The sequence below is a fragment of the Gorilla gorilla genome, chromosome 4 (genome assembly GCF_029281585.2).
Source record: "Gorilla gorilla gorilla isolate KB3781 chromosome 4, NHGRI_mGorGor1-v2.1_pri, whole genome shotgun sequence".
In the NCBI taxonomy this organism is placed as follows: Eukaryota; Metazoa; Chordata; class Mammalia; order Primates; family Hominidae; genus Gorilla; species Gorilla gorilla.
Genome location: NC_073228.2, coordinates 140,827,046 through 140,843,468, shown reverse-complemented (window position 1 = coordinate 140,843,468; position 16,423 = coordinate 140,827,046).

Genomic DNA, 16,423 nt, shown 5'->3' with positions numbered 1-16,423 from the left:
TTGACTTCGGGGCTTAAGGCAGAAGGAGAGACTGAGGAAAGTTTTAGAGCAGGAGAGAACATTTATTTAAAAACCTTAGAACAGGAATGAAAGGAAGGAAAGTACACTTGGAAGAGAACCAAGTGGGCAACTTGAAAGACAAGTGCACAGTTTGACCTTTTTGACTTGGGGTTTCATATGTTGGCATACTTCCGGGTCTTGTGTCACTTCTCTCAACTCCTCAGATCTTACTGGGAAGCTGCAAATTGCCAGTTTCAGGTATTTTCTATCTATTAGGAGACTGTCTTTCCCTAGTGCCAGCTGGGATCAATTATTTCCTTAGAGAGACAGTTAACACTGCCTGACCATCACTGGATGGTCACCTGACACTACTGGAGTATGTATTGGGTGGTGGGGAGCTCTTTTATGCCCTGCTTATACCTGACTAGCTACTTACTGTAACAAAAACTGAATCTGGAGGTTATCGAGCAAGATATTCCATCACTAATCCAAGCTCTCCTTTAGAATACAGTCCTCTGTCTGAGGAAAAGGCACCCCAGGTGGCAGAATTTATTGCACCTTCTAGAATTTTTCAACTAGCCAAAGACCAGAGAATAGACTTATATACAGATAGCAGGGTTACTCTAGAGTAGTACGTGACTTTCGGATGCTTTGGAAAGAAAAAGCATCTCTCACCTCCCTGTAACTTCTATCAAAAGTGGACAGCAAGTTAAGAGACATTTAGTTGCATTCCTACTTCCTAGAGAGGTGGCTGTTATCAAATTGAAGCCCAGGTAAAAAGACAGTATGGAAGTTAAAGGCAATGTAGCAGCAGGTCATCATGCCACTGGGCAAGTGGCTTTAGCCAAGGTTATGATCCTCTCTAAACCTTCCAAGGATACATTTCTGATCAAGGGATTCAAAATGGCCATTATAAAATTGCAACACAACAAACATCAAAAACAGTGATGTACTTTTACAAGAAGCACATCTGAAATAAAGTGACATAGGAAAGTTGGAAGTAAAGGGATGGAAATGCACACATGAGGCAAGTAATAACAAGAAAGCTAATTGCTATATGAGGAAGCAGAATAGAAGGCAAAAAATAAATAGATTTTATAAGGATTAAAGAAAAAATGACTTTACTCATGGAGAGGCCTACCTTGTTTCAGGATGTAGGATAATCTGCTGGAGTGTTTTTCTCAATGTCTGCTCCCCCGTTGGCTTCGGATATATTGGCTTGGCACTGGGTCTTCCCTTTGCCCTGCTCCCCAAAGAAAATCCACTTCTTGTGCTTCTCATATCTTATTCCACTGTTATTTTTTCTTAACACTTGCTGCAAAGCAGGGCGATGTTCTCTGATCTTCTGGTTGAGCCTCAGTCGTGGACAATCCCTGAGCACCTGTCTCAAGGGGGTGTGGTCTTACCCTCCTGCAGACTTGTGCTGGGCTTGGTACTGTTCCTGCCTTTCTCTCAGGGATAGAAAATGTTTTCCTTTTCTCCGGGCCCAGCTGCAATGAATTGCTTCCAGCTTCTTAAGGCTACAGTTTTTATTGTGCTTCCTTCTGAAGATGAACGCTTTTATTTGAAAGGGGTGATGGGTCTCCGTGAAGTTTCAGCAGGGGCTAAAGCTAAAGTAAGCTGAACACCTGAGAGAAATTACACCTGTAAGAGTTTGCAAACCTCTGTTTCTGTGGCTCCCAAGAAATTAACACTCTTATAGCCCATATCCAGACTTTAGGAATTCCTTAAAAGTTTATATATGAACCTTCTTATGCACTTACATGGTGTTTGGTATTCTGCATCAGATAGGCAGCTGTCCTGGTCCTGTTTCTCTCTGTAGGCACCTGTCTCTCTCCAGGAACAATGCTGAAATTTACTGTCTTGTGCTCCCAGCAGACAGCAATAGTTAAGAAGTTCTCCGATTATTTGGTGTTTCAGGAAAGGACATCACAAGGAACCACCCTTCCCAATATGACTCAGCTAAAACTTGCTGTCCACTCTTTGTCATGACTGGCATAAGACTTTTGTGTTTACCTGAGACAAGGTCAAACACAGATCTTTTTTTTCCCCTTTTGCTTGAACCTGTTGATAAGCCAGATATAGATCCTTTCCCTTTCACCCCTAGCCTTAGGAATGAGTAGCTAAAGCTAGAACTGTTTGTTTCCCCGAAACCGGGCAGACGTAGAAATAAACATCTCTAGTTCAGCAACATGACTGAGACTTCCCCTAACTGCAAAATGATACCATCTGTAAATCACCCCAGCTGTAACTTATCTACTTCTCCTTAAAAAGTCCGGGATGAAACCACATTGCTGAGATACTCTGATCTTTGAATCCAAGGTGTTCTTCTATTACAGTAGTCTAAATATAATCATCTCCTTAATTGTCTTGTGCATTTTGTCTTCAACACTAGATTTCAGGTTAGTTATTTGCCCTGTGACCTCAGTTCTCTGAAAGTTCAAGAAAAGTTGCTTATTTGCATTTTTTAAGCTTTTTTCATGCTGTAAGTGTGGGAACAATACTGCTTTCTACTCTTTATATCTCTGAGATGAAACTGAGTCTTGATTCTCTTATTTACCACTTCCAGAATGAAGAGGGTGTTCCCTAGTATCTTGCAAAGGTGACCAATCAGATGGTTTTTTTTGTTTGTTTTTTTGGCAGTACTATTATGAACTAATGGATTTTAACATTTTAAGGTTTTCAATCTGTTGCAGTTATTCTTTTTAAAATCATTATTGCCCCAGCTTTGGACAGTGGGAGTCCCTTTAAATTGGTCTTTTAACTCTTTGACACAACTCAAGTAGTCTTTGATAGCTTCTTTGCTTTCTGCATAACAGGATGTTCTAGTCTCATTCTATGTATTTCCCACACTAGATCTAGAATCAGTCATTTCTCTAGGAAGCCTTTGTTCATTTTACTAGAAAATGGTATTTAAAGACTATAATCTGGCTCTAGTAGTATTTTAACTTTTTGTTTGTTTGAGATAGAGTCTAGCTCTGTCGCCAAGGCTGGAGTGTAGTGGCGCAATCTCAGCTCACTACAACCTCTGCCTCCCAGGTTCAAGCAATTCTCCTGCCTCAGCCTCCCAGGTATCTGGGATTACAGCCATGAGGCCCAGCAAATTTTTGTATTGTTAGTAGAGATGGGGTTTCACCATGTTGGTCAGGCTGATCTCGAACTCCTGACCTCAAGTGATCCACTTGCCTCGGCCTCCCAAAATGCTGGGATTACAGGCATGAGCCACCATGCTGGCCACATTTTAGCTCTTTATATGAAAAATAATTCATATATTTTCTTAAAAATATGGAAATAATATTACTAATAGTATTGTATTAATTAAATGAGGAAAGTATGTAATCAAGACTTACTAAAGGATAGCTTTTTCATTTGTTTACAAAATATTTTTTGAGCACATGCTTTGAGCTAGACATGTTCTAGGCTCTGGGGATAGATGCAGAGGGTGGGGGAGGAGAAAGAAGTCAAAATCTTTGCCCACATGGCATTTACATTCTAGTGGAGGGAGGAAAATCATACAGAAATAATAAAATAAATATTATGTCAGGCAATATGTGCTATGGAGAAAACTAAAGCAATGAAGGGGCTAAGGGAGTGCTATTGCTATTTTTAGTAATACTATTGTTATATGACTAATAAGGAATGAATCAAATTTCCATACATATGATATCCATATATATTTTATATATATATATGTGTATATATACACATATATACATATATATATAAAACCCCAGGCAATACAGTTGGGAAGGTAAGTCTAATTTATGGAAGAAAAAAATCTATTTTCATTGTTTTATGAGGCCTCCTTATTGAAATAGATTATAAATAAGTCATTGTGTAAGGCCTGCATATTATCCTCCTCCTGAACCACATCCAGGTGTCCATTTCTTCAATGAACTCGGTTCATGGTAATCTCTCGTTTCTCCAATGAACTCAGTTCATGGTATATCCAAAGATATTACCACAAACTGAGTTCATTGAAGAAATGGACAACTGCATTTTGTTGGTGTCTAGAGATAAGGCCCATGTGTGCCCTGCTCCCAAGCTGGCAGATGCACGAGGCATACAGCATATCAACGATCCTCCTCTGGATGTGTGATAGTACATATAAAATTCTATTATGCTCCCTCCTTCCCAATAAAGGTGAAGTGGCCAATAGAAAGATCTATCCTTTTAAGAGGTAATAATCCCTCAGCTCTGCCTCCTCATTCCCACTGATGGGTCCTTAGAGACCCTCCAGCTCCTCTTGAAAACACTTTGAAGGGGACTATTGCACCTAAGTACAGGAAGTTTTTATTTTAATGTCTATTGACATATCACCAAAGAACCAAATAAAAACATTTCATTTGGTGATACTTTCTTAAGGCAATAACTATTTGTGAAAAACATTTAGGTGCCAGGGATGAATGACAGCCCCAACCATGTTTCCAATGTATCCGCATAAGAAATAGGAACATTGCTGCCTGAATGCTATAAAGTATTTTAATGGAGCTCTAAATTCTGTTGGTGTATAGTAAACCAGGCACTAGAGACAAATTTCCAAGATTGCATATATATCAATATAATAGACAGCCCAATTTATTTCTAGGGTAATTGTTGTATATATCTTAAAGATACATTTTTGTTAAAAATGAGATTTATTCTATATGAACAGCATTACAAAGTGACTGCCCAATGGTATGGCATCAACTTTTTTAGAGTATTATTCAGAGTTGGTACTGTAGATTAGTGTCTTCAGCATGCTGTTGCTTTGGGTACCAGGTCACCCTAAAATCCCCAAAGACTTGACTATTAGATTGTTAAATCTCTTTTAAAAATCTCCTTAGATGCTTTTTAAAATGGTAGAGACACATAAAGCCTGCACTAATGATGTTCTGAGTTTAATCCTCTGCCTTACTTATTTGCCATGGAAAAACATGGCTGATATACCGAGAAACCAGAATCTATGGGTGACATTTCAGTCTCTGAAATGTGTGAAGCATGTGCCTGTTGTTTCCAACATGTATTCTTCTGCCCACTAGACTGTGGACTTCTCAAAGTTTGTGCTGTATCTTATTTATCTCTTTGTCCCTAATACCTGACTGGCGCACCATAGCAGGGACACACCCAGAGCCTGGCATACAACATAGTAGGGATCAAGAAGTAAATTGAATAAACGAATATTGGTTTCATTCATTTGAGCTCTTATTAAACTTCCTTCCTACAAATTCCACCCTTTCAAAGCATTTCCTACTTCAAAGGATTTGAACTCTGGGTCTTACACCAGAGTCTCTGGATAGGTGAGGCAAAAACATGGAAGCTTGCCCAGGAGGGGCATCCACATTTCACCCTGCAGACTGGAGAGTTTAAAGCATTTAGACTGGTTACCTGAATCTCCCCTGCACAAACCATGGTCTTTTTGACCACCAAGACTTTGACCATGCTACTATCTCCACTAACATGCCCTTTCCCTCTATCCTCCAGGAAGTTTTCTCAGGTAGCATTTATCTTATAGATAAATTGTTGAGAGGCTGGAGTCAGATAAGAACATACTAGCAGATGCTTGGCACAGTAAACTCGAATTTCCTTCTCACTGCCACAGACCCTACTCCTTCTGCAACCTGAGGCACAGCATCTTGGTCTTGCAGTTCAGCTCATGGGTAAATGCTGTTGCATATTGACCAGGAATTGTCTCTTCCATGTCTCTCTGGTCTCCCCAACTAGGTCCTTAGAAGGTCATGCTTTATTTGTCCCTTATGCATTAGCCAGCATTCTCCAGAGGGACAGAACTAATAAGATATATGTACATATAAAAGGGAGTTTATCGGGAGAATTGGTTCACATGATTACAAGATGAAGCCCCAGGATAGGCTACCTGCAAGCTGGGAAAAGCAAGAAGCCAGTAGCGTGGCTCAAAGTCCAAAAGCCTCAAAACCATGGAAGCTGACAGTGCAGCCATCAGTCTGAGGCCTAAGGCACAAGAACCCCCAGGAGGCTGCTGGTGTAAGACCCAGAGTTGAAAGGCCAACTAACCTTGAATCTGATGTCCAAGGGCAGGAGGAGAGAAAGCCCGGAGACTCTGCAAGCAACCCTATCGCCCTTTTTCTGTCTGCTTTGTTCTTGTACTGGCAGGTGATTGGATGGTGCCCACCAACAATGAGTATGAGTCTTCCTCTCCCAGTCCACTGACTCAAATGTCAATCTCCTCTGGCAACAACTTTTCTGGGTATATACCCAGACACATCCAGAAACAATACTTTACTAGCCATCTGGCCATTTCTCAATTCAGTCAAGTTGACACCTAATATTAACCATCACACGTTGTGTTCATTCTAACATCTAGAACATAGTAAGACACCTGGGAGATAGTCAATAAATGTTATCCAGCCAGCTTTCTTCTCCTTTGGGCTCTCTTCTCTCCTTTTTTTTTTTGTGGTGCATTGCTTTTTTGAGGGATGTATTTTTGTTCTCACCTCATTGCCTTTCTTACTTCATGACTCTGTCTCTCTTGGCCACAGCAAACTGGACCAAGGGTAGAACATTCACCCATGTTCATTATACGTCTCCTAGGGATGTATAAATAAGAGATAACCCAGAAGTCTCTGGATAGCTGAGGCAAAAACATGGAAGCTTGCCCAAGTGGGGCACCCACATTTCACCCTGCAGACTGGAGAGTCAAAGCTGCTGTTACCCAATTTGCCAGTCTGTGTCTTTTAATTGGGGTATTTAGCCCATTTACATTTAAGGTTAATATTGTTATGTGTGATTTGATCCTGTCATTATGATGCTAGCTGATTATTTGCCTGTTAGTTGATGCAGTTTCTTCATAGTGTCAATGGTCTTTACAATTTGGTATGTTTTTGCAGTGCCTGGTACCAGTTGTTCCTCTCTATGTTTAGTGCTTCCTTCAGGAGCTCTTGTAAGACAGGCCTGCTGGTGACAAAATCTCTCAGCATTTGCTTGTCTGTAAAGGATTTTATTTCTTCTTCACTTATGAAGCTTAGTTTGGCTGGATATGAAATTCTGCGTTGAAAATTTTTTTTCTTTAAGAATGTTGAAGATTGGCCACCACTCTCTTCTGGCATGTAGGGTTTCTGCCAAGAGATCTGCTGTTAGTCTGATGCGCTTCCCTTTGTGGGTAACCCGACCTTTCTCTCTGGCTTCCCTTAACATTTTTTCCTTCGTTTCAACCTTGGTGAATCTGACGATTATGTCTTGGGGTTGCCCTTCTCGAGAAGTATCTTTGTGGTGTTGTCTGTATTTCCTGAATTTGAATGTTGGCCTGTCTTGATAGATTGGGGAAGTTTTCCTGGATAATATCCTAAGTGTGTTTTCCAACTTGGTTCCATTTTCTCCATCACTTTCAGGTAAACCAATCAAATGTTTTGGTCTTTTCACATAGTCCCATATTTCTTGGAGGCTTTTCTCATTTCTTCTCACTATTTTTCCCTAATCTTGTCTTCTTGCTTTATTTCATTGAGTTGATCTGCAATCTCTGATATCCTTTCTTCCACTTGATAGATTCAGCTATTGATACTTGTGTATGCTTCATGAAGTTCTCATGCTGTGTTTTTCAGCTCTGTCAGGTCATTTATGTTCTTCTCTAAACTGGTTGTTCTAGTTGGCAATTCCTCTAACCTTTTTTCAAAGTTCTTGGCTTCCTTGCATTGGGTTAGAAAAAGTTCTGTTAGCTTGAAAGAGGTTGTTATTACTCATGTTCTGAAGCCTACTTCTGTCAATTCGTCAAACTCGTTCTCCATCCAGTTTTATTTTCTTGCTGGGGAGGAGTTGTAATCCTTTGGAGGAGAAGAGGCATTCTGGTTTTTGAAATTTTCAGCTTTTGTGCACTGGTTTCTCCCCATCTTTGTGAATTTATCTACTTTTGGTCTTTGATGTTGGTGACCTTCTGATGGGGTCTCTGAGTGGATGTCAAGACCCATCAGTGTGCTGTATTCAGGAGACTGATGTCACATGCAAAGACACACATAGGCTCAAAATAAAGAGATGGAGGAAGATTTACCAAGAAAATGGAAAGCAAAAAAAAAAAAAAAAAAAAAAGAAGGGGTTGCAATCCTAGTCCCTGACAAAACAGACATTAAATCAACAAGGATCAAAAGAGACAAAGAAGGGCATTACATAATGGTAAAGGGATCAATGCAACAAGAAGAACTAACCATCCTAAATATATATGCACCCAATAAAGGAGCACCCAGATTCATAAAGCAAGTCTTTAGAGACCTACAAAGAGACTTAGACTCCCACACAATAATAGTGGGAGACTTTAACACACCACTGTCAATATTAGACAGATCAATGAATGAGACAGAAAATTAACAAGCATATCCAGGACTTGAACTCAGCTCTGGAACAAGCAGACCTAATAGACATCTACAGAACTCTCCATCTCAAATCAACAGAATATACATTCTTCTCAGCACCATGTCACACTTATTCTAAAATTGACCACATAACTGGAAGTCAAAACACTCCTCAGCAAATGCAAAAGAATGGAAATCATAACAGTCTCTCAGACCACAGTGCAATCAAATTAGAACTCAGGATTAAGAAAGTCACTCAAAACTGCAGAACTATGTGGAGACTGAACAACCTGCTCCTGAATGACTACTGGGTAAATAACGTAATTAGGTAGAAATAAAGATGTTCTTTGAAACCAATGAGAACAAAGACACAACATACCAGAATATCTGGGAAACAGCTAAAGCAGTGTTTAGAGGGCAATTGGTAGCACTAAATTCCCACAAAAGAAAGCAGAAAAGATCTAAAATCAACACCCTAACATCACAATTAAAAGAGCTAGAGAAGCAAGAGCAAACAAATTCAAAAGCTAGCAGAAGACAAGAAATAACTAAGATCAGAGCAGAACCGAAAGAGTTAGAGACACGAAAAACCCTTCAAAAAAATCAATGAATCCAGGAGCTGGTTTTTTTAAAAGATCAACAAAATAGATAGACCACTAGCCAGACTAATAAAGAAGAAAAGAGAGAAGAATCGAATAGATACAATAAAAGATGATAAAGGGGATATCACCGCTGATCCCACAGAAACACAAACTACTATCAGAGAATTCTATAAGTACCTCTATGCAAATAAACTGGAAAATATGGAAGAAATGGATAAATTCCTAGACACATAAACCCTCCCAAGACTAAACCAGGAAGAAGTCAAATGCCTGAATAGACCAATAATGAGTTCTGAAACTGAGGCAATAATTAATAGCCTACCAACCAAAAAAAGTCCAGGACCAGACAATTCACGGCCGAATTCTACCAGAGATACAAAGGGGAGCTGGTATCATTCCTTTTGAAACTATTCCAAACAATAGAAAAAGAGGGAACCCTCCCTAACCTATTTTATGAGGCCAGCATAATTCTGATACCAAAACCTGGCAGAGACACAACAACAACAACAATAAAAAAAAAAAAAGAAAGAAAATTTCAGACCAATATCCCTGATGAACCTCGATGTGAAAATCCTCAAGAAAATACTGGCAAACCGAATCCAGCAGCACATCAAAAAGCTTATCCACGACGATCAAGTTGGCTTCATCCCTGGGATGTAAGGCTGGTTCAACATACATGAATCAATAAACATAATCCATCACATAAACAGGAACAATGACAAAAACCACATGATTATCTCAATAGATGCCAAAAAGGCCTTTGACAAAATTCAACGTGCTTCATGCTAAAAACTCTCAATAAACTAGGTATTGATGGAATGTACCTCAAAATAATAAAAGCTATTTATGAAAAACCCACAGCCAATATCATACTGAATGGGCAAAAACAGGAAGCATTCCCTTTGAAAACCAGCACAAGACAAGGATGCCCTTTCTCACCACTTCTATTCAACATAGTATTGGAAGTTCTGGCCAGAGCAATCAGGCAAGAGAAAGAAATAAAGTGTATTCAGCTAGGAAAAGAAGAAGTCAAATTGTCTCTGTTTGCAGATGACATGATTGTATATTTAGAAAACCCCATCATCTCAGCCCAAAATCTCCTTAAGCTGATAAGCAACTTCAGCAAAGTCAGAGGATAGAAAATCAACGTGCAAAAATCACAGGCATTTCTATACACCAATATCAAATAAACAGAGAGCTGAATCATGAGTGAACTCCCATTCCCAGTTGCTACAAAGAGAATACAATACCTTGGAATACATCTTACAAGGGATATGAAGGACCTCTTCAAGGAGAGCTACAAACCACCGCTCAAGAAAATAAGAGAGGATATAAACAAATGGAAAAACATTCCATGCTCATTGATAGAAAGAATCAATATAGTGAAAATAGCCATACTGCCCAAAGTAATTTATAGTTTCAATGCTATTCCCATCAAGCTACCATTGACTTTCCTTACAGAATTGGAAAAAACTAGTTTAAATTGCATATGGAACCAAAAAAGAGCCCTCATAGCCAAGACAATTCTTAGCAAAAAGAACAAAGCTGGAGGCATCATGCTACCTGACTTCAAACTACACTACAAGGCTACAGTAACCGAAACAGCATGGTACTGGTACCAAAACAGATTTAGAGACCAATGGAACAGAACAGAGGCCTCAGAAATAACACTACACATCTACAACCAACTGGTCTCTGACAAACCTGACAAAAACAAGCAATGGGGAAATGATTCCCTATTTAATAAATGGTGCTGGGAAAACTGGCTAGCCATATGTGGAACACTGAAACTGGACCCCTTCCTTACAAAAAATTATACAAAAATTTACAAAAAATTATACAAAAAAAGTTATACAAAAATTAACTCAAGATGGATTAAAGATTTAAATGTAACACCTAAAACCATAAAAATCCTAGAAGAAAACTTAGGCAATACCATTCAGGACATAGGTATAGGCAAAGACTTCATGACTAAAACACCAAAAACAATGGCAACAAAAGCCAGTATTGACAAATGGGATCTAACTAAACTAAAGAGCTTCTGCACAGAAAAAGAAACTATCATCAGTGTGAAGAGGCAACCTACAGAATGGGAGAAAATTTTTGCAATCTATTCATCTGACAAAGGGCTAATATTGAGAATCTACAAATAAACAAATTTACAAGAAAAAACCCCATCAAAGAGTGGGTGAAGGATATGAACAGACACTTCTCAAAAGAAGACATTTATGCAGCCAATGAACATATGAAAAAAAGCCCATAATCACTGGTCATTAGAAAAATGCAAATCCAAACCACAATGAGATACCATCTCATGCCAGTTAGAATAGCGATCATTAAAAAGTCAGGAAACAGCAGATGCTGTAGAGGATGTGGAAAAATAGGAATACTTTTACAATGTTGGTGGGAGTGTAAATTAGTTCAATCATTGTGGAAGACAGTGTGGTGATTCCTCAAGGAACTAGAACTAGAAATGCCATTTGACCAGCAATCCCATTATTGGGTATATACCCAAAGGATTATAAATCATTCTACTATAAACACACAGGCACACATATGTTTATTGTGGCACTATTCACAATAGCAAAGACTTGGAACCAACCCAAATGCCCATCAATGATAGACTGGATAAAGAAAATGTGGCTCATATACACCATGGAATACTATGTAGCCATAAAAAAGGATGAGTTCATGTCCTTTGCAGAGACATAGATGAAGCTGGAAACTATCATTCTCAGCATACTAACACAGAAACTGAAAACCAAACACCACATGTTCTCACTTATAAGTGGGAATTTAACAATGAGAACACAGGCACATGGGGAGGGAAACATCACACACCAGGGCCTGTTGGGAGTTGGGGGGCTAGGGGAAGGATAGCATTAGGAGAAATACCTAATGTAGATGATGTAAGTTGATGGATGCAGCAAACCACCATGGCACATGTATACCTATGTAACAAACCTGCACATTCTTTACATTACCCAAACTTAAAGTATAATAATAATAATAATAATAAGCTGTTGTTACATGAACAGAGAGGAGGATAAACCAGTTAAGCAGGATGGACAGAGAACAAGAGTTGCAGGGCATCCTGTCCAGTTTCCAGTTCCTAACTCTAGTAACTCTTCCTAGGGCCCAGCACTTTTCTGCTCTTGGGTTCTGTGAACTGCCCCTTGTCATTCATTAAATCTCTCCTCATCCCTACCCAAGCTAGCTTGCCACTGAAAGATTCTCATTTAACATATTCTCTTTCTTTTGCTCCTTTCTCCTCCCCCCAAATACTTAAAAGAGCAACCTTTGGGAACTTTGAGGGCATGGAGCACCTGGGACTCGTCTATCTTCTTTGCCTAATGGATCCAATTCTAGGGTGAAGGGGAATGGGAGAGAAGTGGGAGAGTAGAAGTTGAGAGTCCTATTGAGAATACTCACTAGTTTGGAAATCCACCCGATGTCTGCATTACACATGTTCTTGGCCAGCTGTGGCTCCTGGGATAATTAGCTCTTGGAAGCATCATGATCTGAGCAGAGAACTGTGCCAAGAGGACTAGTCTCAAAGCCAGATATGCCTAAGTTCTATGACTTATAGCCTGAGGCTCCTTTGTTGTATTTCTGATGCAGCCCATATGAGGATTAAAATGACTGGTCTCTGGCTGCAGTGCCCAGCCCAGCGTCTGGCACATAGTGGTGCCACTGTCCCTGCCATACATCTTTACTGTGTTCTGACCTACAGTGGAGGAGGGATGCTGAAAAGAGAGGTTGATTCTGAGACAACAATGATGTCTGTGGTCCCTCGGCAGGGAAGTGTATACCAATTCTTAGTCTCTTGGAAGCTAGTTCAAAGGCACAAGTAACCCAGCATTTTTCCCTGAGTGGGCCAAGTGTTGAAAGCAGGAAAGAATGTTTAAACAGAAGAAGGAAGAAAAAGCTGGATCTCTTCATTTTCCTTATACTCATAGCTATTCCTTTTTCTCCCCTCTGGGTATCACAAACTGTTTGGGCTGCCATAACAAAATAACATATACTGGGTGGCATAAAGAACAGAAATTGATTTTCTCACAGTTCTGGAGGTTGGAAGTTCATGATCAGGGAGCCAGTGTGGTCAGGTTCTAGTGAGGGCTCTTTTCCCGGCTTGCAGGTGGCCACCTTCTTGCTGTGTGCTCACATGGTGCCTTTCTGTTGTAGGTGCAGGGAAAAGAAAGAAAGAGAGAGAGATTTTATAAGGCCACCAATCCTATCAGATTAGGATCTGATAGGATCCTATGCCCTTATGACCATATTTAACCTTAATTATTTCCTAAGAGCCCTATCTCCAAATACAGTCATATTGGGGGTTAGGGCTTCAACATATGAATTTGGGGAAGACACCATTCTGTACACAGTACGGCAGATTGAGAGCTTGGGCAGGGGGTGGTAGGGAAAGAACAAAGTGAGTGCATCTCTCCTCTTTACCACCGTCATAAATAAACATCAGACGGGAGATAGATGCAAATTCAGGAAAGAGCAAGATATCATCGCTATCCCAGGAGGGAAGAGGCTGTTACATTTCAAATTATTAAAGATTCAACCACATGCACGGAATAAATGTATCTCATTTAGGTCTTGAAGTTTTCTGCCTTTATTCTTATTTAATTAGAGCATTTGCTATGTAAAGATCTCATATTTTTGTGAGAAGCATCATCAGCAAATTTAACTCCAGAAGAAAAGTAATTAATTTCAGAAGCAGAGGCTGTCAGTCAGTTATACCTTAGCATAAACCATCCCACTTGTGAGTGGCCATAGCCTTTGGGGATTTTTTCCTGTTACTTCTGTTTCAGTTCCTGGGCTAAGTACAAGTCATGAACTGTGCTGAAATGGTGTTTATATTGGTTTTGAAGTCTTATGGATATTGATATAATGTAAACGAACCTGGTAGAAATGGCCAGTTTACCCCTGCTCCACACACACACACACACACACACACACAGATACACACAATATTTTTGTTCTAACCTTGATGTTTGCTTATGTTAGTCATCATGCTTGGTAATCGAAAGCCTTAGAACTTCAGGTAAAATAACCACAGCAATGAGTAGTAAGGAAAAACTTTATTCTGAATGTTGAATACAATGAAAGAATTTTTCCATCTGTAGGAGATGAGGATACAGTTTTGCTTCTTTGAGGGACTGATAGGATAAATTATATTACCAGATTAATTTATATCAATGTACCTATGTATTCTGGGAATAAATCCAGTTGGTTGTGGTGAATTATTCTTTCTAAATGCTGCTGGATTGCATTTGCTAACATTTTATTTAAGGGTTTTTCTTTTTAATCTACTGATCTGAAGGTTGGGTGTGTGTTGCACAATCACCAGTTTTTGGTCAGATTAGGGAAAGCATCAGAGTGAGGCTAGCTTTGTAAAATGTCAGGAAATTTGAAGAGTACCACGATGAATGAACACAGTTTTTGACAGTCTCTGATGGTCCTGTGTTGTGCGGGTGGGAACAGGAGTCAGCCAAGGGCCTGATCTTCTCAGTTGCACTCGTAGGTTTGCACGTCTCTGATGACCTCATCTGTGCAGTTCCTCCCTATCATCTCCTCTCACAGCACACAGCTCATTCCCCTGCAGCACAAGTCACATTTTGTTTTAATAGCTATATACTAATTGGTTTGTTTACCTGTTTTTCTGTCCCTCATTGACTTTACGTTTCATAAGGGCAAACCCTTGTTCATTTCACTCACCAAAATATTATCCAGTACCTAGCATACTGCCTGAACCAAAGTAGGAGCTCAAGAAATAATTATGGAATGAATGGTGGATGTTAGACAAGATTCAACTTGACTCAAGATAAGCTCTATCACTGTGCTATTAATAGAATCTAAGGAATTTATAACACTACTAACAATTTTAATACTTATAATACCTAATACAATGCCTACACATCACTTCACTTGGATTTGACACAGCACTTGATGTGCAACAAATTCAAGTTTTTTCTTTTTGGGACTTTATGAATTTCTTTTCCCAAGTATTTTTGATCTGTGCTTGGTTGAATCCACAGATGCAGAACCCATGGGTATGGAGGGCCATTTGCATACTATATACTGAAAGCACTGTATACTAATAAGTTGATATATGTTCTTCAGTGTAATTCCCTTCAAAAAGCCCTATAAAGAAGGTTCACTAACCTCAAATAATTTACCTGAAGCCACCAGGTTAGTAAGCTAGGATTTGAACCCAGGTCTTTCAGAGGCTTCAAAGCCTGTGTTCTTTACAACTATGAGAAATTGTTTTCTTCCTAAAACAAGTTGCAGCAGAGAACTAAGCTCAGTACATTTTCACTAATGTGAGGCCACGTCTTGGTTTATTCATTCCAAATGTGAGGTTCCTTGGTCCAATGTTACATTAACATTTAGAAGGATTTTCACTATATGTAATGAAACTACTGTTGCATGTAGAATAAATATGATTGTTTAAATGCCTAAGGAACTTCATTTAAAATGCAGCATTCATCACAAGAAAACAATCCTCCTTCTCCTGCCTTTGTTCATGACAATGTGCCCTGAAAGGCAAAGAGAAAAGGCTGGGGCTTCCCTCCCTCCCTCCCAACTTCCAGTCCCTGGTCCAGAGCCTGGCAGGTAGGGGCCAGAGGCTACAGAACTGTGTTCCAGTCATGGCGGGTGCTCAGTGGAGAAGGGGTGGAGGACTTGGGTTTTTAGCACGATGGTGACCAGAAGCCCACTCCTGCATTTCTCCCTCCTAAGACAGCCCTACCCATCTTGCATATCAGTGATTAGCTTGGGCCAGCTCAAGAAAAGAGCAATTCTGTGGCAGATATATTAATGATTTTTTTTTTCTACCTTGGGGTTGAAAAGGAGAGGGGCTTGCAAAATGAGTATGGTCTGTGCAGGCAGGTTGGATGGAGTTGATTCATGCAGCAATATTTATTGAGCAATTACTATGTGCTTAAAGATGGGGATGCAATCAGGGATGAAACTCAGTAGAGTGGGAATATCCAAGAAATTATTACTTTTAATAAGTACACTTATAACAGGGGCTAAGATGGAAAAATCAAGAGTGCTCTGTGGAGGGAATGTGGCCGCCTTCTACACTTGGGCTGAGGACAGATCTCACTTTAAATTAGTGACATATACACTAAAGCTTGAAAAAAGAGTAATGGGTAGTTGTTACTCACAGGGTAGATAGTACCAGAACTCTGTGCAGAGAGATCATTATGGGCAAATTCTCTGGAGAAGGAAAGAAGTGAGGCCAAAATAAAGCACAGTGGTGGAGATGGTGTTGCTGTAGCAGGAGTAAAACCAGGGTGCAAGGCAGGAGGTACTGGCAAAGGCTGGATCACTCAGAGCCTTCCAGATCCTACAGACGACCGTAACTATCAAGAGCAGTGGGCAGCCAATGACAGGGTTTGAGCAATGGAGTGACATGGCCAGAATGAGGCCAGAACCCCATTCTCTGCAGTAAGGAGAATAAGCTGGAAGGGACAAGGTGGGTGTTTGAGACAAGGTCATATTTCACTTTAG